This window comes from Anabrus simplex, chromosome 7 (genome assembly GCF_040414725.1).
Source record: "Anabrus simplex isolate iqAnaSimp1 chromosome 7, ASM4041472v1, whole genome shotgun sequence".
NCBI lineage: Eukaryota > Metazoa > Arthropoda > Insecta > Orthoptera > Tettigoniidae > Anabrus > Anabrus simplex.
Genome location: NC_090271.1, coordinates 199233214 through 199259481, shown reverse-complemented (window position 1 = coordinate 199259481; position 26268 = coordinate 199233214). Strand labels below are relative to the sequence as shown.

At 40.1% G+C, this 26268-nt stretch overlaps 1 protein-coding gene across 1 annotated transcript in view; it reads right to left on the bottom strand.

Annotated features, from left to right (window-relative positions):
- The window catches only part of mRNA-cap (mRNA-capping-enzyme), a 139196-nt gene that overhangs the window by 73694 nt on the left and 39234 nt on the right, over nucleotides 1–26268 (bottom strand). The gene's annotated exons all lie outside the window — the stretch shown is intronic.

Below are 26268 nucleotides of genomic sequence, written 5' to 3'. Positions count from 1 at the left end.
GACGGCGGTGAGTGAAAAAGGTCCACTGATTCACTCACCTCATTCAGTGTGTTAGAACTCTCAAGCCATGAGATAGCTCGAGCCACAGTTCTCACTTTAGGCAGATGAAAAATATACCTTTGCCTAGCATTGAAACGAGGAACATGTAATGGAATCAGCTCCAATAATGTTGAACAATCCACTCTATTCGTCAGACACTTATAAAGAAAGAGGACATTGACACATCAATGGCGTGAGTGCAATGTCCTCATGCTCACAGTCTCACAAAAAGACTTTTAATCGGACGAAGAGAGAGTAATACCCAAACCCTTGTAGCTGATCCATTTCATTAACCTTATTTGGACTCTTTCCAAGTTTTGTATTAAATATTCCTGAAAGGGTAGCCACACCTCGCAACAGTATTCTAATGATGGTCTGATTAGAGTGCAAAACAAAGTTATTAGAGTTCTATGAGAAACAAATTCGGCACAGTTTCTTTTCAGAAAGCCAAGTAATTTAAACCCTTTCCTAGAAATCTTGTCTAAATGTTTCTCGAAGGAATGACCGTAACAGTTTGAAAGTGTCACACCAAGATCATTTATTTCATTTACACGAGCTATTTGGAAATTGCATAAATGGTAGGGGAAATTTACTGGTTCCAACTTATGTGAAAATGTAACTGCATTGCATTTTGAAGTATTCAAACAAAGCAGCCACTTTTTACACCAGTTACTTAGGAGGTTTGCCGGTCCCGTGGTGTAGGGGTAGCGTGCCAGCCTCTTATCCGGAGGCCCCGGGTTTATTCCCGGCCAGGTCAGGGATTTTTACTTGGACCTGAGGGCTGGTACGAGGTCCACTCAGCCTACGTGATTAGAATTGTGGAGCTATCTGTTGGTGAGATAGCAGCCCCAGTCTACAAAGCCAAGAATAACGGCCGAGAGGATTCGTCGTGCTGACCTCACGACACCTCGTAATCTGCAGGATTTCGGGCTGAGCAGCGGTAACTTGGTAGGCCAAGGCCCTTCAAGGGCTCTAGTGCCATGGGGTTTATTTAGGAGGTTTAAGTCAGACTGTAGCAACTTACAGTCCAACTCACTATTGATCACCTTAAAGATCTTTAGATCGTCAGCATAGAGAATGTATGTATGTATTTTTAGTCTTCAGCCCTAAGGCTGGTTGGATCCCCAACAGCTCTGCCATCAGCTGTCATAGATGGCCTAGGCATCACTGAAGAAGCATACTAGGAAAATGAGGAGTGAGGTAGTTTCCAGTTGCTTTCCTCACTGTGTTGTGTAAATGATGTTACATCATTTATGAATATGACAAAGAAAAGAGGGTGCAGTAAAGAGCCTTGGGGGACACCACAAGTAGGGTGGTACGGCTTTGACATAATACCATCAGCTTTCACTATGCAAATCCTATTAGTGAGATAGCTCCTAATCCACTCCAAAGCACTTCCTCCTATGCCATATGCTGACAATCTGATAAGTAGAGCATCATGTTAAACTGAATCAAAGGCTTTGGAGAAGTCTATGTAAACAACATCCACTAATTGCCTCCTATCCAGAGATTCTAAAATGAAATAGATGTACACTGCCATATTGGACATGGTAGAGCATTTCTGTACAAAACCGTGCTGCACTATATTAATATACTGTGAAACTGAACTGTACAATCTCTTATACACTATCTTCTCTGCCATCTTTGAAATCAAAAACAATAACACAACAGGTCTATAGTTATTAAACACCATTTTGTCTCCTTTCTTGAACACTGGTATGTCGTAACATTTCTTCCACTCACACGGAAAATACCCTGATGGGAATGACATATTTATTATGATGCTAAGTGGCCTATCTAGCTCAGATGCACATTCTTTCAAAACTATTGTGGGTACGTCATCTGGGCCACATGATTTGGAGGCATGCAAAAATGCAAGAATTGAAGATACCTCTGCTGGACAGGTCACTATTGAAGTAAGGCCTGTCTCACACACGGACAAAATGGATAGATTACACTTTGCGGCAGGTGAGTGATACTTTTCAAAGGTATCAGCAAAACTGTCCAAGATACTCCTCTTGTCCTGTAATTCTTTCCCATCCTGAAGCATAGTAGTAGATGGCAGGCAAGATGACCTCCATTTGTCGTTTACAAAATTACAGAAACACTTCAGGTTGGCAGCTAATTTTGATTCCATCGAAGTTATGTAGTTTCTGTATTTTTTTGAGCTGAAGACGCTTAAATTCAGCGTGTATGGTCAAAAATTGCACAGAATCACTACTATGGCCCGTTTTTTTAACTTCCTTCTTACCCTCTCCTTTTCTTTTAATTTATCTATTACATCAGAGTCGTACCAGCATGGGTATTTCCACGTGCTAACTATCCAGGACGATACAGTGTCTTTTACTACAGCGCGAAGGAGGTCGTAGAAAAGGGTTAACGCCTCATCGACGGAGGGAGGAGTCTTCAATTAAATTCCAGGGACACAATAAAAGGAGATCTCTCATTTGAGGAAAATCAGCCTTAGTCCATGCCATCATTAACTTCCTCTGCAGTATGGGGCGCATAAAGATAGAGTGAATTCTACAGCTCAATGGTCGGATGTAATTACCTTTTCCGTCTCAAAGCAGTCCAAGTGTCCATAGTATTGTTTTGAGATTAGAACAAGGTCCAAGAAGTTCTCGTTTCTTGTTGGGAACTGACACATTTGCTCGAGTCCAAATTCACTGGTGATTTCAAGAAGTAAGAAGACTTCCACACATCTTTGTTTTATAACGGGACTAGGATTCCAAACCAAATGCCTGATAAAGTCTCCACAAACTACAAGAATATCCTGTGGGTTTAAAACGGCTGTGATGCTGGCCAGTTTTGCTCGAAGATTACTCATTCTAGCAGTCACTTTGTCTGGTGACAGGTAGCAGCACACTACATAGACCTTCCTGATGTTGGGGTGGCCTTGAGCATGAGACACTCCCAGTCTGCCGCCAGCTCTGACCGGGAAACTGGTCTTAGAGCAGATTTCACAGCAGTCATAATCCCTTCGCCTTTCACATTGCAACTTAGGACCTGATGTCTGTCTTGACATAACACACAGTAATCAGTAGACAACAGTTAATTATCACCAACAGAATCATTTAACCAACTTTCAACTATACAAATACAATCTTTGCTGGTCTCACTGAAAGTGAGGTTAAAGTCCATCAAAGAATTCCATATGCTCCCTACATTTTGGTAGAAGAAATTCATACCGCTGTCATGCTGGGGTCCTGAGTTCAGATGTATGTCGCTGAACAAAGCAAACAGAAGCACACAAATCGCTGAACGAGATATCTTCAGGCTAGAGTTCACCTGTTGTTCGTCTGGCTGCGACATCACCAGATACATAGTTCCATTTAAAACCAGCACGTGGGACGAAATACGAAGCTCCAAGCCATTCACAAAAAAGTTTTCCCAACGGTTTTTATATTTCACGTTGAAGTCTAGAACATTCTCATCCTGGAGGCAAACTTAAACGGATGTGATACTACATTTGAACACTACTAATAGACAAAAGACACGGAGCGATACTGACACACAACTACTCCCGGACCACATTTTAAAGGATTGGGAAGGAAATGCAAATGACAGGAAACATGACCAACAATTGGCAAAAAAGTTAATATAGGAAGGACAGTTGATTCAGAAAGTGATGAAACCAACCATAGGGAAGAATATTTTGGATGTGGTGCTGGTAAAAATAGATGAGCTCTATAGACAAAATGAAGTAATAGATGGTATTAGTGATCACGAACTGTTTTTGTCGTAGTTAAAAATAAATGTAATATAAAGGAAGGTCTTAAAAGTAGGACTATTAGGCAGTACAATATGGCTGATAAAACAGACATGAGGGATTTTTTTAAAAGTCGCTATGATTGGTGGAAAACGGTAAATAAAAAAATGTAAACAGACTTGGGGATGGATTTAAAGCAATTGTTGAGGAATGTGAAAACAGGTTTGTGTTTAGAGGTGGTAAGGAATGGTAATGACCCACTACATTATAACAGAGAAGTAAAGAGACTAAGAAGGAGATGCAAGTTGTAAAGAAATAGAAAAATGGCTGTGGAAGTAAGGAGAAATTGAAGGAACTTACTAGGAAATTGAATCTAGCAAAGAAGTCAGCTAAGGATAACATGATGGCAAGCATAATATTGCAAGTCATACAAATTTTAATGAAAAATGGAAGGGTATGTATAGGTACTTTAAGCCAGGAATAGGTTCCAAGAAGGATATTCCGGAGTCATTAATGAACAAGGGAAGTGTGTATGCAAAGATCTTCACAAGGCAGAAGTATTCAGGCAGCAGGATCGTTAGTTACAAGGATAATGTCCAGAGAGAGGAGGTGACTAATACTAAAGGAGTATTAAATTTTACCTATGATAACGACATTTAAAATAAGATACAAAAGTTGAAAACTAGAAAAGCAGCTGGAATTGGTAAGATTTCCGGGGATATACTAAAGACAATGGGTTAGGATATAGTACTATATCTGAAGTAATTATTTGATTATTGTTAGCCTGAAAGAGCTATACCAAATGAATGGAGATTTGCTATATTCACCCCTATGTATAAAGGAAAAGGTGATAGACATTAAGCTGAAAATTACAGGCCAGTCAGTTTGACATGCATTGCTTGTAAGCTTTGGGAAAGCATTCTTTCGGATTATATTAGACATGTTTGCAAAATTAATAACTGGTACGATAGAAGGCAATTCAGGTTTAGGAAAGGTTATTCCACCGAAGCTCAACTTGTAGGATTCCAGCAAGATATAGCAGATATCTTGGATTCAGGAGGACAAATGGACTGTGTCGCGGTTGACTTGTCTAAGGTATTTGACAGGGTGGATCATGGGAGACTACTGGCAAAAATGAGTGACTGAATGGGTGGCTATATTTCTAGAAAACAGAACTCAGAGAATTAGAGTAGGCGAAGCTTTATCTGATCCTGTAATAATTAAGAGGGGAATTCCTCAAGGCAGTATTATCAGACCTTTATGTCTTCTTATATACAGTAGAAGTCCGTTATAGCGAGTATGACATATAACGAGAACTCCGTTATAGCGACGACTTTTTTATATCCCTTCAAAATTCCTATATTAAACTGTGTATCGTCCTTCGGTTACAGCGAGAAACCTCTCACTGGCGCATCCGTTATTACGAGCGATTAAGCGCGCGCGATTTTTTCCGTTACCGATATTTATGCACCCCAGCGATGATATTGTATGCGATCGATTGCCTTCGGCATCGTTTCCGCGCTATGTGCACTAGTGATTTCTCTCGTCGACATTCGAAGGCGATGTCTTGGTCGATTAGTAATATCCGTCAACAGCTGTTCCGTAAAGAAAATTTGAAACGAAAGAGAACATATTTTCCTAATAAATGCGTAAATAACGTGTCCGATAACGGTTGTTAACTCATTAAAAATTAAGGCTGACTAAACGACCGCTTAGTTTTGAGGCTAAATACTGCAATTAAATAAGAATGGGATACACCTTGAGATATGGCAGAGTGCTTAATTGATTTCAGAGCTTAGTTTATATTTTGTCGCGTCTGGTTAAATTATGGAAAGGCTATTATGAAAATTTATAGCGAGAAAGGTATAATTTCTCTACTGGCGCTTGAAGTGTGTTTTCATCATACGTATAGTACGGTTAAGTTAGGATACGTGACGCTGTTTGAATAAGAAAACTGAAACATTTGCAACAAAATGCGATCGATCATCTTCGGTACGGCATAGTTTTCTCACTTTGTGCATTTGCGAGCTCTCTCGTTGGCATTCAAAGGCGATGTTGGAGTTGATTAGTAGGGAATACCCATTGACTGCTGTTCTCTTAAGAAAATTCGAAATGAAAGAGGATAACACGTTTTCGTAATAAATGCGTAAATAACGTGGCCGATAGCAGTTGTTAACTCGTTAAAAATAAAGAATGAGGTAAACGATATCTAAATTTTAATGTTATATACGGAAATTAAGTAAGAATGCGGTACACCTCAAGATATGGCAGAGTACATCACTGATTTCAAAGGATATTTCTCTAGATGTGTTTCAAATATGTTTTCATGATAGGCTACATATACGGTTAGGTTAGGTGACGCTGTTTGAAGAAGAAAGGTGAGGTGTTTGCCACAGAAATCTCTGGAGTGATGCCGTATTTCTCCTAATCCAAGACTTTTTTTTTCTCAGAATCTCATGCGAAAACTCAAGGGTTGTTGCATTCGCGGGCCTCGCGGCCTAACAGTAAGTTAATGGATACCACTGGCAACTACCGCGGTAACCATGCTGCTTCTTTTCACACGCGCACAGAACTCGTTGACAATAAACGACCGCCTCTTTACTACACATCGCTAGCCGCGACAACCGGTTGTACAGTGCCTGTGTGTTTCTCAAATCTGCAGAATGGCATCAAAACATGCAACCCTTCGAATTCTTAGAAGACCCATGGCTACTCAGTGGCAGAGTCATAACGCGTCTATTGTACTTGACGCTTAGTAAAATTAAGGTTTATAGACAGCAGGAATATTTTCGTGATGGATAGTCGTATTGTAAAGATACATGGAAAAGGTATTGCCGGCAAATTTTCAACGGGTTCTAGTCGATATTATGCCAATTTTAAGTTAATGTTTATTAAACACTCGAAAATGTAGAATAATTGTACAGCCGCAAGAAAATACGGCATAGGCCTAACTAAAGCCAATATTTGGCATTAGCGTGAAGACAAAGAGCTAAAAAAAATGCGTACTGTACAAAAATGCATTCAGTGGTCCGCAACAAGGAAGCTTTAAAGAAGTCGAAGATGAAATTGTGAGGTATGTGCACAAAAAACGCAAGGACGGAATGGCCATAACGTGGCGCAATAAACTTGTTCGTTGACTTTCAACGTTCGCGATTAGGCCTATACATCGCTAGCCGCTGAATTTGGCCGAACCCGACAAGCGAGACGTGCGTGTAGCGGTAGCCGGTTATATCTGACGCTGCGTAAAAGTAATAGTTTTATAGACAGTAAGAATAATTTCCTGATGGATCGTTGTATTGTAGAGACGCGTGGAATAGGTATTGCCGGAAAATTTTCAACAAATTCTCTTCGGTATTATGATGCCAATGTTAAGTTAATGGTACTTAAACCCGCCGAAATAAAGAATAATTGCGCAGCCGCGAAAGGAAAAAAGGAATACGGCTTGACGAAAGTCAATGTTTGGCGTCTAAAAATAGTCTAAAAATGCGTAGGCCTACTGTACAACAAGGCATTCATATGATTTTACAAACTTCTTTTTGAGCCTGATTTAAATTTTTTGAAGGAAAAAGTGGGGTTCATCCTGGATTCGGAGAAATACGGTACTATATTTCTTTCAGAATGAAATTAAACATACACTTTCACGTAGTATCGGATTACGAAAAATAACAAACAAGTAAGCCGTATTGTGGATATCATCTGCGGAAACGCAAGTTTTAAACAAACCGACTGTCTTTTCATATCGATTTTAAAGTGCATGAAGGGTTTTCCGACTTTTATACAAAAATCGGATATAACGACAATCCGTTATAACGAGTAAATTTTTCGCCGTTATGAATTCTTGCTATAACAGACTTCTACTGTATATAAATTATGTGAGTAAAGAAGTGGAATCAGAAGTAAAGCCTTTTGCAGATGTTATTCTGTATAGAGAAATAAATAAGTTACAAGATTGTAAGCAACTGCAAAATGACCTTGATAATGTTGTGGGTTTCACAAACAGGAAAAATCCTCTCAGTTTTAATTATGGCGTTGATGTGGTAAACGTTCCTTATGAGGATTATTGTAAGTTCCTAGGTGTTAATATAAGGAAAGATCTTCATTGGGGTAATCACATAAATGCGATTGTACAGATCTCTGGACATGGTTACGAGTGTATTTAGGGGATGTAGTAAGGATGTAAAGGAGAGGGCATATAAGTCTCTGGTAAGACCCCAACTAGAGTATGGTTCCAGTGTATGGGACCCTCACCAGGAATACTTGATTTAAGAACTAGACAAAATCCAAAGAAAAGCAGCTTAATTTGTTCTGGGTGATTTCTGACAAAAGAGTAGTGTTACAAAAATGTTGCAAAGTTTGGGCAGGGAAGAAATGGGAGGAAAGGAGTTGGGCTGCTCGACTAAGTGGTATATAGGATGCTAATTAGTTTGGTATGTTCCGAGCTGTCAGAGGAGAGATGGCGTGGAATGAGATTAGTAGACGAACAAGCTTGAGTGGTATCTTTGAAAGTAGGAAAGATCACAGTATGAAGATAAAATTGGAATTCAAGAGGAAAAATTGGGGCAAATATTTGTTTATAGGAAGGGAAGTTAGGGATTGTTCAATACATTTCCAATTTCTTTGCAATCATTTAAGAAAAGGTTAGGAAAACAACAGATAGGAAATCTGCCAGCTGGGTGACTGCCTTAAATGCAGATAAGTAGTGATTGATTGAAATTACAACACCGTGTAAACATTGAAGAAATGATATGTAAATGTTCATTTAATGCAACCCTTTATTTTATCTTCTTGATGGGGAAGATTGTTATGTATTTGTATGAGGTATGTGTTGGTTCATGACATGGTTCCTGAGATATTCACTATCTTACTTCTCCAGTAGCTAGAAATATGTTTTTACAGGATAATACACAATAGAGTTTTATTGTACACTTTCTACACCAAGCTCTGCTCTTCATTCACTTAAAGATGTTTTTCTCTCAATGAACTGGATTTCTAAGCATACCTGTTTATTTTAAAATCCAACTCTCAACAGAAAACATGCTGTTAAGTCCTGATGATGCTGTGTGAGCACTGTGTGTGTCATCTTGGTGGAAGATGGCCGTACCATGCATTATGTTGCAGGGGTGTTAAGAACTACAGCTTCAACAATTTCCAGAACAGTGCAAAGGTACAGGGAAACTGGACACCATTCAAAGAAACTAGGATCAGGCCTGAGAAAGGTCATATCAGAAAGGGATGATCAGTTCCTACTGCTAGAAGTTCACCGAGATCTTTGTACCAATGCCAATCAAATCCAAAATCAACTCCAGCAATTCCAAGGGGGAACATCGGCAAGTGAACTACCCAAAGAATTTGAGACGACCTGATGCGGGCCCCGAACTCACTCAACAGCATCGTATTGATCACCTATGTTATGCAACAGACAGAACATCATGACTGGGCAATATAACAATGGGAACAACCATTGTTCACTGATGAGTCTTAATTCACCTCCAAACATTATATGACAGAGAAAGAGTGTAGAGGAGGAGTGGGGGAAAGACATTTCCCCAGCAAATTTTCACCCAGGACAGCTTCTCGTGGAGGTTATGTGATGATGTGGGCAATAATAAGTTTGGCAGCAATGACATATCTTTGTGGAGCACAGGGCCGTTAGAGCATGTCAGTACATGGATGAAATCCTGAAGGACCATGTTGTGCCTTTTGCTCTAGTCATCAGTGATATACATGAAAACGCACACCTTGCACATATTGTGCAGCAATACTTGGGCGAAGTTGAGATTCATGTAATGGAACGGTCTATTCACTGTATGGATTTGAATCCCCTTGAGTATCTAAGAATTAAATAGGAAGAAAGGTCCACCAACATTATCCTGACACCCTACAGGACGTATGGAATGCTCCTCAAGAGATTAGGAATGGATTACATACCGGTAGGACAAGATTGCAACATTAATCAAGAGCATTCCTGGGAGGTTGGAAGTCATAATTAAACCAAGAGGTGGCAATACACACTTCTAAACATGGGAAAAAACGTCACTGAAGTGTAGTAAATGAAAAATAAGTACACACAGTAGAAAAAGTGCCAGTGAAGTGTTTCAGTATACAGACATTTCATGATTACCCATAAACAGCAAGAAGAGTGCAGATCAATTACGTGTTACTTCTATCTTTCATAAACAGTTCAATTAAAGTGTTTGGAAAAAAGTCACCCTTCATTCGATTTCAGATCCGAAAAGTACTCAAGTAAAACCCTGCTTAACTGAACTAAAGGGTGAAGAGCCATTTGAGGTAACACATTTTTTTGGATAAAACCTGGGAAACTATAGTTGGAGTGAAAGGGACAGATTATCTACTCCTATGCGCATGCAATATTGTTTATATTCAAAACAGACTTTATTTAAATACTAGCAAATGTACCCATGCTTCGCTGCAGTATTCTACATTGTATATGGATATCAAAGTAATTTATTACTATACACACAGTGAATAAGATTTTAAAATCGCATGTGTCTTAGCGTTATCCGAGAAACAACATGAGGAGGTCCCTATACGTTGTTTCCAATGTAAGGTGCGAGTTGCGGAGTTGTGATAATAATGGCAAACTCACTTTCCTACTGCTGTTCACAAACAATTTGGGAAATTTTCATCATAATAGAAGACCCCCTTGTCTACTGTGGGGAGTTTTTGTTACAATGGCAGGCCCCCTTTCCTACTTCCAGACACAATCATGTAGAGGAGTTTTGAAGAAAACTGCATGCTTCCTTGCCTTCTGCCAGTCACACAGGAGTTGGAGAAAGACCCCATTCTTACTGCCAGTCAAAGTCTATGCGGGGAATATTAATTACAATAGCAGGCGCCCTCCTGCTGACAGTCACTATTGATTTGTGAAGTATTAACTATAATATAATAACAGCCACAACCTTTGTACATTGCTACAAATTGACTTCAATTAATATATATATATAGATCAACATACAAAAGTATATGCATGTTTACAATATTGCGGACCTTCATTTAAAGATTAACTGCTGCTAAACGGTAAATTATATTGACAAACGAATTACACCATAACATGCCTCTTTTACCTGTCTTAAATTGTTGATCCTATAACATTTTCTCTTATCTCCTCAATATGGGTTAGACTGAGTTAGAAACGTTGAATAGAGCAAAATTTGGGTGAGGTTTTCATATACTGCATTACTTTTCGGATACTTATGTGAAGGCTAGAAAGAATTTGGCTCACATGGCTACTGGATGGGCTAAGGTTTGTATCAAATTTGATGATTTTCTCTTTCCTATAAATGTGTCAAACTATGAATTAAATGTGTAAAAACTGCTAAATTTATGTACAATCGAGAAATACAGCCAAATCTAATGCATACGGGATAGAGATGCAACAAAAAGTCATAGGACCAATGTTGTAGATCATTCCAAATTGAACTGAGATTCTGCCATTTATTTTTTTATACTATTTACCGTAAGGCCACAAAATACCTTGCAAGGAAGGTCTGCACCGTCATTAAAATTGCCTCCATATTTCGATAAATTCCGGGGGTACTTCCAGGAAGGGGCTGGTAACTCCCAGACGACCTGGGATCTCCCAACTGGCTCGTGGGGTGGGGCTGGCCTTTCCGTGTATTGTTCTCATCGGCCGGCTTACCTGTGAGTTTCTTAGAGATTCAATGGGAATGTTCTGCCTCTAGCCACCTCGCAAAAATTCTGGCTGAAATCAGCCGAGCTATGAAAAGGGAGGCTAGCCACAGACAGTCAGTCAGTGCTGGATTCGGGGTCAGTGTTGGACTCCATGTTGAAGTCAGTGAGAAACTCAGTGGGTTCGGTGGCTGGGCTGAGGGAGACACGTGTTGGCTAACGCTAGTGTTCCACCGAGGTCTGAACCAGGAGCTGTTGTTATGTTGGAGAGACCAGCGAGTGGGTGGGCTGGAGACAATGGAACGGAAGACTGTACTGTGTGCTGAGGCTCGGTGTGTGTCAGCGAGGGGAGCCACTATCATGAGTGTAAGTTTTGAGTATCGTCCTGCAGTTGAATACTGTTGAGCTGTATAGTTGTAACTGGACTGTCTGTGGAGTCAAACCAATGAACAACCATCGTGTGTTGAGTGGCCCGTACCCCTGTGTTCAGATCCAGCGGTCTACACACACCTACTGTACGAGGTGACTGGACTTGGGGAAAGTGAAAGTAAGGATTAAGCATCCGCAGGTATAGCAATGGCCAGGACCACCTGCTGCGCCGTAAAGAAGAGGGACTTGTGAATAGACTTGTAATTAGTGAGTGTGGCCATTCATGGTTAGTTAAATTATGTGGGTATACATGCGTGTGTGCATTCATTGGGGTCATCCTGAAATAAACTGGAGTAATGAAACAGATGGGAGTTTTATTCGTAACAAACTGGTGTCAGAAGTTAGAATAGATCCCATGTATGATATATCATTGTAATCAGCGGACCAGGTACTGCAGGTTTCGACCACCAGCAGGAACATTCCAGAATGTCGGTGTAGGGTGAATGCACACTCATATAAATCTTTATTTTTCATCTTGTGTTAATTACTGCATGCCACATGAGACCAGAGGCCACACAAAAATGCAGGTTGTTAAATGCGCTCTTCGATATGATGATGATGATGATGATGAAGGTGGAGGAGAAGATGGAAGACTATCGAAAGGAGATGAAAGACGTGCAAAAGAAGACAGAAGAAGGCCAGAAAACGATGATGGAGGAGTTGGATGAAGGCTATAAGAAGACAGAAGAAAGCCAGGAGAGGATAGTTGAAAGCTAGAAGAGGATGTTAAAGGAAATAAAAGACTGTCAGGAGAAGTTGGAAAGCGACGACCATGAAAAGAAAGATGGAAGACAGCCAGAAGGAGACAGAAGCCGTCCATAAGATGATGAAAGATGGCCGAAAGAGGACTGAAGACGACCAGACTAAGGAGGAGGATGACCAGAAGAAGTCGGAAGATCACCAGGTGAAGACAGAAGATGGTCAGAAGAAGATGGAAGACGACCAGAAAAGGACAGAAGAAGGCCAGAAGATGCTCGAAGATGGTCGAAAGGAGACTAACATGACCAGAATAAGATGGAAGACGGCCAGGAGAAGACGGAGGATGTACAGAAGAAGATGGGGGATGACCAGAAGAAGATGGGTGGACAGAGAAATGTCGACGAGGGTCCACGCGAGATAAAACATGTTCCACAGGTCGATGCCTTGTACCGTAGACCTTGTCCAGAAGTCTGCATATTCTGTTCCACGAAGTTTCCTGCCAAGTGATCACCGTGGGGTTCGAAGGAAAATGGAGTCGTGATGCCTGGATGGAAATGCAGAGGGACGGGGACTGTCACATTCCCTTGGTCCCCATGGCTTACTTGTCCACAGTGCACGAGACCATGAGATCTACTCCAGCAAGGGCACCGTGTCAAAGAGAGCAGCGCCTTTCAACAGATCTAGGGTTCAGCCTAACTGAGGACCATCCTGCCCCGACCGATAGGTACTGCCTGGATCTGACAAGGAAACCAGAGGATGTACACACCGGTCTGGGAGAGTACAAGCACAGAGAGCGATCGAGTGAAGGCATGGTACGACCGATGAGGGGACACCATCGGAAATCAGGAGAACGGCCTAGGATGGCTACATGATCCCTTAAGGAAGAAAGGCTTCTCTCTCAAGTTCCAGATGACATGGAAAGTACTTACCATGTTCTTAGGGAATTAAATTACGTCAGGTACAGAGTTCGACGGAGGCCAACACGCAAGATGAAGGTGGTACATCTAGACCGAACGGGCGCATACCAAAGAACAGCTCAGAAGATTACTGATCGGGATGATAAGCTCTCAAAGGGGCAGTGTTACGTGCCAGCCCCGTGGTAGAACCTATCGTTACTTCCAGGAAGGGGCTGGTGACCCAGATGATCTGTGATCTTCCAGCCGGCTAGTGGGGTGGGGCTGGCCTTTCCGTGTATTGTTCTCGTCAGCCGGCTTATCTGCAAGTTTCTTGGAGATACAACAGGAATGTTCTGCCTCTAGCCACCTCGCGAAAATTCTGGCTGATATCTCAGCCGAGCTATAAAAAGGGAGGCTAGCCGCAGACAGTAGGTGAGTACTGGACTCTGGGTCAGTTTTGGACTCCAGGGTGAAGTCAGTGAAAGACTCGGTGTGTTAGGGTTTGGTGGCTGGGCTGAGGGCGACACAGATGTTGGCTGTTGCTAGTGGCCCATCGAGATCAGAACCAGGAGCTGTTGTTGTGGTGTTGGAGAGACCAGTGAGGGAACGGAGGACTGTACTGTGTGTTCGTATATTTCTGTGGACTGAGGCTCTGTGTGTGTCAGTGAGGGAAGCCACTATCGCGAGTGTAAGGGTAAATGGACCTGTGTTAATGTTTGCTGTTTTGAGTGTTGTTCTGTTGTGGAATACTGTTGAGCTGTATAGTTGTTCACTGCATGTGACTGTGTGAATTACTGGTCTGTCTGTGGAGTCAAACCAACGAACAGCCATCGTGTGTCGAATGGCTCGGAACCCTGTGTTCAGATCCTACACACACCTAGTGTATGAGGTGACTGGACTTGGGGAAAGTGAAAGTAAGGATTAAGCGCCCACAGAAATAGCAACGGGCTGGACAGTCTGCTGGGCTGTAAGTAAGAGGGACTTGTGAGTAGACTTGTAATTAGCGAGTGTAGCCATTGATGGTTAATTAGAATTGTGTGGGTATGTGTGTGTGTATTTATTGGGTCATCCTGTAATAAACTGGAGTAATGAAATGGATGGAGATTTATTCGTAACATTAGATTAACAAATGTTGGTAGGCGTGTTTGTACATCTGAAAGTTGACGCTGATTCAAATTTCCCGTAAATCGCATTAGCGTAGCGCTAGTAGTGACCCCACAATATTGCACATCAGGTTTGCTTTACATACAGGCTGTACTGTGTGAGAGCTGTAGATATCTGTGAAATTGGATGGAGTGACTGAGAGTGGGGTCAAGAATGCCTTTACGATGACGAAAAGGCCAGTATCAACAGCTCATTGCAGTTGAACGTGGCTGTATAATAGGGCTATGTGAAGGTGGATTTTCCTTCCGCACTATTGCAGAATGACTTGGCAGGAATGTCTCCACTGTGCATGCGTGCTGGTAGCAGTGGTCACAAGAAGGTACGCTAACAAGAAGACCGAGCTCTGGACGTCCCCGTGGCACCACCGAGAGGGAGGATCGCTGTATTCGGTGTATGGCTGTGGCGCAGCATACTGCGTCTGCAGCAGCAGGTGGCACCACAGTGACGCAACAAACTGTTCGAAATCAGTTACTTGAAAGACAGCTCCGAGCCAGATGCCCTGCAGTAAGCATTCCACTTATCCCAAACCACCGCCGTCTGCGACTTCAGTGGTGTCAAGCGAGAGCTCATTGGAGGGTGAAGTGGAGGTCCATTGTGTTTTCTTAGGACAGCCGGTTCTGCCTTGGTGCCAGTGACGGCCGTGTGTTGGTTAGAAAGAAGCCAATTGAGCGCCTGCATTCCACCTGTCTCCGGCGTTGACGCACTGAACCTACACTGGGAATTCTGGCCTGAACAGCAATTTCCTATGACAGCAGGAGCACTTTTGTGGTTATCCCAGACACCCCGATTGCAGATGTGTACGTCTGTCTGGTGATTCGATTTGTTGTGTTGCCATTCATGAACAGCATTCCCGGGGGTGTTTTCCAACAGGATAATGCACGCCCCCATGCCGCTGTTGTAACCCAACGTGCTCTACAGAGTGTCGACATGTTGCCTTGGCCGGCTTGATCCCCTGATATGTTCCAAATTGAGCACGTATGGGACATCATTGGACAACTCCATCGTCATCCACAACTGGCATTAATCGTCCCTGTATTGACCAACCAAGTGCAACGGGCATGGAACTCCATCCTACAAGTTGACATCCGGCACCTGTATGACACAATGCATGCATTCAACAGTCAGGCGATTACACCGGTTATTAATAGACCAGCATGGCACATTTGCGATGGCTTTTCTTGCGCGGATATTAACCTGTAGTCTGGTACCTTGATAAATTAAATATGTTACCTCGACAAATACATTGCTAACATTTCCGTCTTCTACATTCCTTAATTCATGGTGTTTGGAACTTTTTTCCACCAGTGTATTAATGTCCACCTTGTCAACACTAATAAGAAATTTATTACAATTTCAATGTAATGGTAGTTTAAGCTGTTGAGGAAGAGAACTTTGGTTCTTGAAACATGTTCGGTGCATTGATATTGTAATAAATTTCATATTAATATTGACAAGGTGGACATTCATATTTATATTCATATTTTAATGTAATATATTGGTTGTCAATACAGATCAATTTACTACAGACCATTATGGTTAACATTATCAATTGTGTAGATGAGATCAGATGATGTTGCAGATGTTATTAGCTGCAGGTAATTAATAAGCTAAGTGGTAAGCTTAAGGAGCCCAGTTAGACAAAGAGTGAAGGGTGTGGCTACTCTTGTGCCAAGTAGTAGAAGGGAAGGACTTCCTCACTACAGATTATTTAAAAGCTGGGTGTACAAAAAGCAGGCCAATGTCAACAGACAAGTATTTTGAGCAGATCAGTGTGTTATGGTGTCAAGGTCATGGGTAAACTGCCTACTGTAACAGGAGATGTCAGGGAAATAATAAAGTCATCCAATAAAATAGCCAGAGTTTTGTTAGTACAGATTTTCAGGATGAAGTCATGAAGTCATGTGTCTTTCAGAATGTAAGTTTGACTCCCGCCTGCTTCTTTATGGAGACACACCAGTTATATTTTGTTTCACATTTATTCTGGGTTCTGTTGTGATGTTTATTTGTGTGTTCTTTTGCTGTTCTATTTGTGTTGATTGTTCAGTGTCATTTGTATTGTCCATGAGCTCAGACTCACGTGTGGTCACAGGTTTAACCACGTCTTTTGCCTGACACGAATGCATTCATGTATTAGAATCTGTGTTATTTTGGGGGATTTATTATTATGTTAGGCTCTTACTTCAGTTTGTATTTGGGTCTATGAGTAATAGTTAACCCAAATATATGGCAAACAGTGTTAAATGCATGCAGCACATTATCTTTCTTGGTGTATTAATGTATGTGCAATTATCAGGGCAATCGGACCCGAGGGACGAAAACGTTCCTGTATCCCCCACTCATAAATAACGTATCCAATTCCCAGCAAACTGTCATTTAATTGCAAACAATAAGTTTCATGACGGTTCCGTATTGACTTACAATTCTCAAATACTAATTCTTAAATGAATTTGTATTTACGAGTCCACTTTTTCAACACAACTTAGACTAATCACTAAAATTAAATGTTGGATTTAGTCACATAAAAATCTATTCGGGACATGTTTCAACCTTCATTGGGCCATCTTCAGCTATTAAACAACTGAAAAAATATCTTAAAAAGTATGGTACACAAATATATAAAAATACAATACTAAATGACAGATGATGAAAACATGGATGCTTAAAAAGTTATTTGAAACTTGAAGTGTCTGTCTTAAAATATCTTATTGTTTGTTAACAAACATTCATGACATAAAGCTGAATATTTATCAGACTAAGTGGCGGGAGGGATGGATGGGAAGAGAGAAAATTTCTCTTGTTTAATGTGGTGGACAGATTTTAATTGTTGAACAGATCGCTTCTGATAACAAAATGTCAACAAAAAACTCTGATGTCAGTATTACTGGTAGATCTTTCTATTTCAGATGGAGTCTAGAAAGAAAGAAAGAAAGAAAGAAAGAATAAATGTGTTGATGGAGAACAAGAAATGAGACTGAAGAAAACAAACTGGGTAAATGATGATATAATGTAAGCCTAGTCACTCCCTGCCTCTCGGCCTCGTTGAGCAGACGCTGTCCTGTCCTTACCGTGTTAAGTCATGTTGATGTTCGAATGAACACCAGGAGGGGGCAGCAGTTGAGAGGTTTTGTTGTTGAGGGAAGGCGACAGAGGAAGAAGGGAAGGGAAGTGAAGGGGAAATAATAGCTTGCCTAGCACATGTTTTGATTGAATTACTGATTTTTGATTCTGACAATTTCCATTAATTCCTCAAAATGATGTTGACTTTCACAGAAATTTTGTTAAGGGTGAAGTTGGGGTTAATGTTTGGTCAAAATATACATGGATATTGTCAAATACATTAAGCAAAATGCCCTTATTAGCTATGTGTAAAATGTCCAAGTCTTGGTTTAAGGAAGTAAAGGAATGACTGAACTCACTCATATGGTCACCCACAGCAGAAAATCTATTTTATTTCCTGGCATTCAAATGTTCTTTATAATGCGTTAAAAAATCCTTCCTGTTTGACCAATGTTCCGTTTACTCTCTTGACTGTGATTATTGTGTTTTGAACATTAACTGAATTGCTACGATATGATACAATGTTAATTTTTTGCCTGTGTTCAATATATTAGTTGTTTTAAAGATCTTCGCTAATTGGCTGATGATGACACTTGAAATGTGTTGAAACCGGTCCCAATAAACAGGTTGTAACTACTTTTTAGTTCAACTTACTACGGAGTATTGAAAGGTGGATCCTTCCCTATAATATTGTACATCTTCTTAATGTAACTAGCATCAATTTGTGAACATTTTAGTTTGTAAACACCAGAATTAGAATATTTTTTATTTATGTTGTTGAAAATGTAAGTACTGCAGAAAAGCTTAGCACTGGTGGTGTTAGTTCTGAATGTGATATTAAAATTCTGTCTTTATGTTTGTTACCTGCTATAAATTGCTATTGTTAAAGGTGAAGATGACAAAATCCTTCCTTTTCTTATGATTTTTTCAGTGTAGTGGTTGGCATGTTTATTTTGTTGATGATTTTGTCAATGAAATTTCTATTGTAGTCATTATTTAATGTTTATAATTTTTATTGGGTAGTGGAATATTATAAGCTCTGTAGATCATGCTATAGAAGGTGGCTTTCTTATGAGCACCAGAGTGAAGGGAATCCAGTTTGATGACAATGAATGAGGAGGTTTTCTAAAGATATCAAATACAAGAGTATTATTTCTGGTGAGTTTAACATCAAGAAAATTTAAGGATTTTTTGACTTCAGATTCTACAGTAAACTTTATGTGGGGGGTTCATTGTAACTATGTTCAGTGGAAAACGGTAAATAAAAACATAAGCAGACTCTGGGATGGGTTTACAGCAATTGTTGAGGAATGTGAAAACAGGTTTGTACCTTTAAAGGTGGTAAAAAATGGTAAAGACCACCTTATTATAATAGAGGAATAAAGAGACTAAGTAGGAGGTGCAGACTGGAAAGAAACAGAGAAATGGCTGTGGAAGTAGGGAGGAACTGAAGGAACTTACTAGGAAATTGCATCTCACAAAGAAGGCAGATAAAGATAACATGATGGCAAGCATAATTGGCAGTCATACAAATTTTAATGATAAATGGAAGGGTATGTGTAGGTACTTTAAGGCAGAAACAGGTTCCAAGAAGAACATCCCAGGAATAATTAATGAACAAGGGGAGTGTGTATGTGAGGATCTTCAAAAGGCAGAAGTATTCAGTCAGCAGTATGTAAAGATTGTTTGTTACAAGGATAATGTCCAGATAGGGGAGGAGACTAATGCTAAAGAAGTATTAAAATTTACATATGATAATGATATTTACAATAAGATACAAAAGTTGAAAACTAGAAAAGTGTCTGGAATTGATAAGATTTCTGGGGATATACTAAAGACAATTGGTTGGGATATAGTACCATATCTGAAGTACTTATTTGATTATTGTTTGCTTGAAGGAGCTATACCAAATGAATGGCAAGTTGCTACAGTAGCCCCTGTGTATAAAGGAAAGGGTGATAGACATAAAGCTGAAAATTACAGGCCAGTAAGTTTGACATGCGTTGTATGTAAGCTTTGGGAAGGCATTCTTTCTGATTATATTAGACATGTTTGCAATATTAATAACTGGTTCGATAGAAAGCAGTTCGGTTTGATAGAGTGGATCATGGGAGACTACTGGCAAAAATAAGTGCAACTGGACTAGACAGAAGAGTGACTGAATGGGTTGCTATATTTCTAGAAAATAGATCTCAGAGAATTAGAGTAGGTGAAGCTTTATCTGACCCTGTAATAATTAAGAGGGGAATTCATCAGGGTAGTATTATTGAATCTTTATGTTTTCTTATATATATAAATGATATGAGTAAAGAAGTGGAATCAGAGATGAGGCTTTTTGTAGATGATGTTATTCTGTATAGAGTAATAAATAAGTTACAAGATTGTGAGCAACTGCAACGTGACCTCGATAATGTTGTCAGGTGGACAGCAGGCAATGGTATGTTGATAAATGGAGTTAAAAGTCAGGTTGTGAGTTTCGCAAATAGGAAAAGTCCTCTCAGTTTTAATTACTGCGTTGATGTTGTGAAAGTTCCTTTTGGGGATCATTGTAAGTATTTAGGTGTTAATATGAGGAAAGATCTTCATTGAGGTAATCACACAAATGGGATTGTAAATTAAGGGTACAGATCTCTGCACATGGTTATGAGGGTGTTTAGGGGTTGTAGTAAGGATGTAAAGGAGAGGGCATATAAGTCTCTGGTAAGACCCCAACTAGAGTATGGTTCCAGTGTATGGGAACCTCACCAGGATTACCTGATTCAAGAACTGGAAAAAATCCAAAGAAAAGCAGCTCGATTTGTTCTGGGTGATTTCCGACAAAAGAGTAGCGTTACAAAAATGTTGCAAAGTTTGGGCTGGGAAGACTTGGGAGAAAGAAGACGACTAAGTGGTATGTTACAAATCATCACTCTCATTTTTGATCCGTATTGAAAATAGCGATCACACTTAGTTTATAAGTGGTATGTTCCAAGCTGTCAGCGGAGAGATGGTGTGGAATGACATTAGTAGACAAGTAAGTTTGAGTGGAGTCTCTAAATGAAGGTAAAGTTGGAATTCAAGAGGACAAATTGGGGCAAATATTCATTTATAGGAAGGGGAGTTAGGGATTGGAATAACTTACCAAGGGAGATGTTCAATAAATTTACAATTTCTTTGATTGATTGAATCTGATCCCATTAATATTGTTGATGATCTGTGGTTTTACATATTACCCATGTAAAAGATACCCAAAGTTGGTGAACGTAAAGGAAGACTCTTTTGCTGATAAATGACATTGTTAAAAGAGAATTAATTGTTCAAAACTAAATTTAGAACAGTCAAAAATTCAATTTCCAAATTGCTAAGATAACTAAGTTTGTTTAAATTATTGTTGATTAAATTTATTGTTTCATTTACTGGAATGCTAGAATACATATTAGAAATGTCAAAGGAATGTAGGGTCTTCAACGGAGAAAATAATAATAAACTCTTTATTAATCATCATAATTAATTTTACAGCACACAAATTGTGTATGGTATAAACAAAGTTTGTCATATGTGCTGTCACCTCTCACTATTACAGAAGTTCACAATGGATAATCCCTGGTTTTTCATGTGATTACATGATATTAACTGCAATGCTCACTGCACAGCTTGCAAACACAGGTTTCGTCGGGGTTATGGAAGTACCCAGTGTTGCACAGTTTATGGTGATACCCATGGACCGCCATCGAGTTAACGAAATGTTGCATGTCTTGATTAGTCTTTGTCCATGTTCTATTCAACATCGCCTCCGTTGAGTAAAAATCGAGGCAGATTTCTTCCCTCTTCTTCACTCTGTCCTGCAGTAAGTTTTCCCAAGCGTTTGTGGATGGAAGCCCTCGCTTCATTCGGAGGTCCTCAATGAAGAAAGTCCCTTTTGCAAGCTCATATGCAAGCCTTGATTTGTGTATTTTGATATTCCCAGTGTAGCTTTCAGGAAGCGCAACTTGCCTGCATCAATTGTCTTCAGCTCAGCCAGACCCAGTTTATCTATTATACCGTATTTCACGGCATAATCGTCGCACTTTTTATACAAAAATTTTCCAAAAAAATTGTAGGGTGCGACCATTATACGATGAATATTTAATACCAGTATTTGTATTACTCAAAAATGTATTTATAACTAAATTGTATTTGATACAAATTTAAGATGCACGTAATACTCGCGTTTATACATCAAAATAATTAAAATAGTCTAAAACAAAATTCATAATTTTTCGCAACAATTCGGCGAACGTTTTTCCAACCTGAAAATAAAAATGAACGTATTAAGTTAATTTGTCATTAATTTGAGTATTAAAGTTAAAATATTACACTTGCAAAAAATTATCGCTTTGTTGTGAAATGCGGACTTACCGGTACGCAATTTATTCCAAATCTTCGGTTTCGCTATCGCAGGTTTCGCTATCTGATGCGCCGTCCTCGCCTCTGTTAATACCAGTATCATATTCTTCGTCTCCCTGCCACACTGCGTCATCTTCGGAACCGTCTAGTGCATTCGAAATCCCAGTCCTTTTGAAGCTCTTGGAGACTAGTTCAGGTGGTATAAGATCCCAACTCTTCTTCACCCACGAACATAACAAGTCCAAGGGTGGACGCCTGATATTTCCGGCGGGCGTCAATTGCTGATCGCCGCTCATCATCCACTCGTTGTAAAATCGACGTAAGTGGTCTTTAAAGGGTTTATTAACACATACGTCTAGTGGCTGCAAAGCAGATGTTAGGCCACCAGGAATGACTATCTGTCGTGTCTTATTTGTAGTGAGAATTTGCTTCACTTCGTTCACGAGGTGACCTCGGAAACTATCTAAAACAAGCAGAGCTGGTTGTTTTAGTAGTGCACCAGGTCTTCTATTCCACACAGTTTTAACCCAGTCCAGCATGAGTTCTACGTCCATCCAACCCTTTGGTTGCACTCGTACATGAATTCCACGGGAAACTATATTCTTAGGCATCGTTTTCCTCTTGAAAATGATGCAAGGCGGCAACTTTCTCCCGTCAGCTGTAATGGCTAGCATTGCCGTGCATCGCAACTTCTCACTACCGCTGGTTTTCATTAATACACTTCGTGATCCTTTTAGCGCAATAGTGCTGTTGCGAGGCATATCAAAAAAGATTGGAGTCTGATCGGCATTACCAATTTGAGAAAGCAAGTACGAAGTTTCCTTGCGCAAACGTATGACAAATCGGTGAAAATTTACAATCTTGTCCGTGTAATCAGCAGGCAACTTTTGGCTTAGTGTTGTTCTCCTTCGCACTGACAGATTGTGTCGTCGCATGAACCCCTTAATCCACCCACGAGTCGCCTTAAACTGAGTTACCGGTATGTTGTGTTTACGCGCTACCTCCTGTCCCTTAATTTGTAACATTTCATATGATACACTGCAGCCATTGTTACGTATTTCACTGACGTACCTAACCACTTCTTCGTCAATTATAGGAAACTTCCCTGTTTTAGGACCTCTAAACGCGCGTCTAGAAGGGTTTGTGCTTTTTAGCTTGTTTTTTACTTTCCGCCAGTCACGCACCAACTTTTCACTCACAGAAAAATTTTCTTTCTGCAGCTCTGTTCCCGTGCTGTTCAGCGAAGGCAATTACGCTTAGCTTGAAGCCCGCAGAATAGTTTCTATATTTACCCATAATCGCTTATAAATGCTTCACACGTTAATGTTTTGCGATATAAATGACTTTCCGTAATTGTTCACTATTAAAACAAATTATTTCTGCAAACACCCAAAACACAAATTAAAAACTTAAATTCTCACGCACACATGTCTACAGTAATCACGTAAATCTGAAACAAATAAATGAATCTGTGATCTGTCCATTCCAGAGCAGCCAATACTGTTATTCAGCAAGGAAGCATGCAACAATTTATCAGTTTAGCTCGTTGGTTGCGACACACTACTGCGCTTGCGCAAAGCTCACAAACTGGAGCTCTAGCTAGCGCGGTGTAGATCTACTGTATAGTTGACTGTATTCCGAGACGTCAGTAACAAACATTCATTTTTTTCAATTTCTTTTAAACATACGGTAATTTGGTTAATATTTCTTCCCAGTTATTGATGATTTTACATTACATTACTGACGAGTTTATAAAATAAAACTTTAATAGCATTGGATAATAATTATCTTGACTGCTTGGATAAAAGTTTTCATCCCATGCCCGGACACTTATGACGTAGTAAGATAAGAGTCTAGCGATGACAACTGAGACATCGTAAATAATTCGGCTGAATAATTCCGTGGAAATCTGCGTTATCGTCTTGGATTTCACTTCGTGCGCAATAACACAGGAGCCGGCCCCATGGTGTAGGGGTAGCGTGCTTGCCTCTTACACGGAGGCCTCGGGTTCAATTCACGGCCGGGTCAAGGAATTTTACCTGTATCTGAGGGCTGGTTCGAGGTCCATTCAACCTACCTAGCCGGTATTTCCTGGCGACGTTGCCGATAAGCGATAACTTACAGCCTTACGTATTTCAAATGGGAACTCATAATATGTAGGTGGTGAATAAATAGTACACTGTCTCGCGACCACGTTGTCAAACTGCCGATAGCCTACCGGTAAGCATAATATGTAGGTGGTGAATAAATAGTACACTGTCTCGCGACCACGTTGTCAAACTGCCGATAGTCTACCGGTAAGCCATGCGTCGTACATATACCGGTATTATTTATTCATACGTTGTGCAACATGTCGCAAACGTGACTGTGTTGCCAAATTGCCCATAAACCATACACGTATTTAAATTGCGCATTCATGTGCAACTTACGTTGCAGTTCCATTTACCTTTTAACCAGATTAGTGAACAAAATTTGGACGTGCGACGATTACGTGGTGGCGACGATTATGCCGTGAAATACGGTAATATCCAGTCCATATGTGGTAATTGGCGCAATTTTTGCATTGAATAGTTTCATAGCAGTTTCTAGTGAAAGCTTGGTAATTGTTTTAATATCATATATTGCTTTGGTGGCTGCCGTTGCTCTAGACTTTATGTGTGAATTCTATAGGTTGTTGCTATTGTTTGCATGGTCAGTCCTAGATACTTAAATGTATTGACAGTCTTGAGGACTGTAGATCCTAGGTATATACTGTCACTTGCGACCTCTCGGCCACCTTTCCGAAATGTCATTTTCACTGTTTTCTCTGTGTTAATTTTCATCTTATTATCTTTTGCCCACCTGTCTAAATTGTCTACAGCTTTTTGCACATCATGTAGGGAACTTGATCCAATGATTATGTCATCTGCGTATAAATATATTTTCAAATCCTCTATTTCTTGCTGAGTAACCTTTACCACATCATAAGTCGCAATGTTAAACAAGGGGCTTAGTGAGTCTCCTTGGAGTACTCTGTTGGTCTGCATAATCAGTTTCAAAGTCACGACGTGATCATCAATTTGTATGTAATTTGTCGTCAGCATGTTGTTTATCAGAGTCGTGAGATTGTATTTCCCCATTATGGCTTCCAGCGTCGCAATTATTAGGGGTCTGCTTAAAGTGTCGAAAGCTTTTGCATAATCAACAAATAATGCATGGAATTTGCCTCTTGGATGTCTGAGGGCTTCTTCAATGTCATTGATGAGGATGTTAATGGCATGGAGTGTGCTCCTTCCTTTACGGAATTCAAACTGTTCCTCTGGGAGTTTGTGTTCTACTGCGTCTGCGACTCTTTTTGTGAGAAGCTTTGTCATTATTTTCAGCATGCATTTTTCTATCGCTATTCCTCTATATGAATTAGGGTCTGACTGGTCGCCTTTTGCTTGTACAACATTTTCATAGTTGAGGTTCTCCAAGATGTGGGGATGTTGCATACTTATAGACAGAGGTTCATTAGGTTTGAAATCACCGGTAATAGTGTCTTTGATGAGATCTTTGTGTGTTCGATGTGTATGCCATCGGGTCCTATGGCCTTCTTATTTTTTAGTAACACAATAGCTTCGTACACCTCTTCCTTTGTGAACGGGTCAGTAACGTCTTGGTATGATCCTGTTATCGCAGCCTCAGTATTGACGTCCTCATCATCATTTAGTATATTCCTAAAGTGATCTTCCCATGTATCCATTTCTATCATTCTACTGCTTTGCACTTTCCTAGGCTTTAATGCTACAAATGGGTCCTTGATGGCAACTTTAACGATTTTTATTGCTTCCTTTTCCATATGTTCATTTCGTTTTACCGATAGCAGGTTTTTGTATTCCTTCCCGATGACGATATATTGCCTTATTGTCTCAATGCTTTTGTTGTTCTTTGCTGCATTCATGGCCTTAGTAGTGCTCTTCCTCTTCTTATAGCAATCTTTATCAAACCATATTCCCCATCTTCTTTTCCACTTACACACAAGTGCTGATTTGAATGTCTTCTCCAGGGATAATGCGGCTGCATCTATGTCATTATTCTTTATATTCTTTTTAAGTTCCTTCCATTCTTTGAGTACACTTTTATTTATCTGTCTTGAGGGTTTGGCTTCTCTGTAATTATCTCTATTCTCTATTCTTGAGACATTAAATTGCATCGAGACAGGGCATTATTTCCCTATCATCGCCTCTTCTGTAGTGAAACATACGGAGTAATTTATTAGAGAAAATCAAGTCATAATTT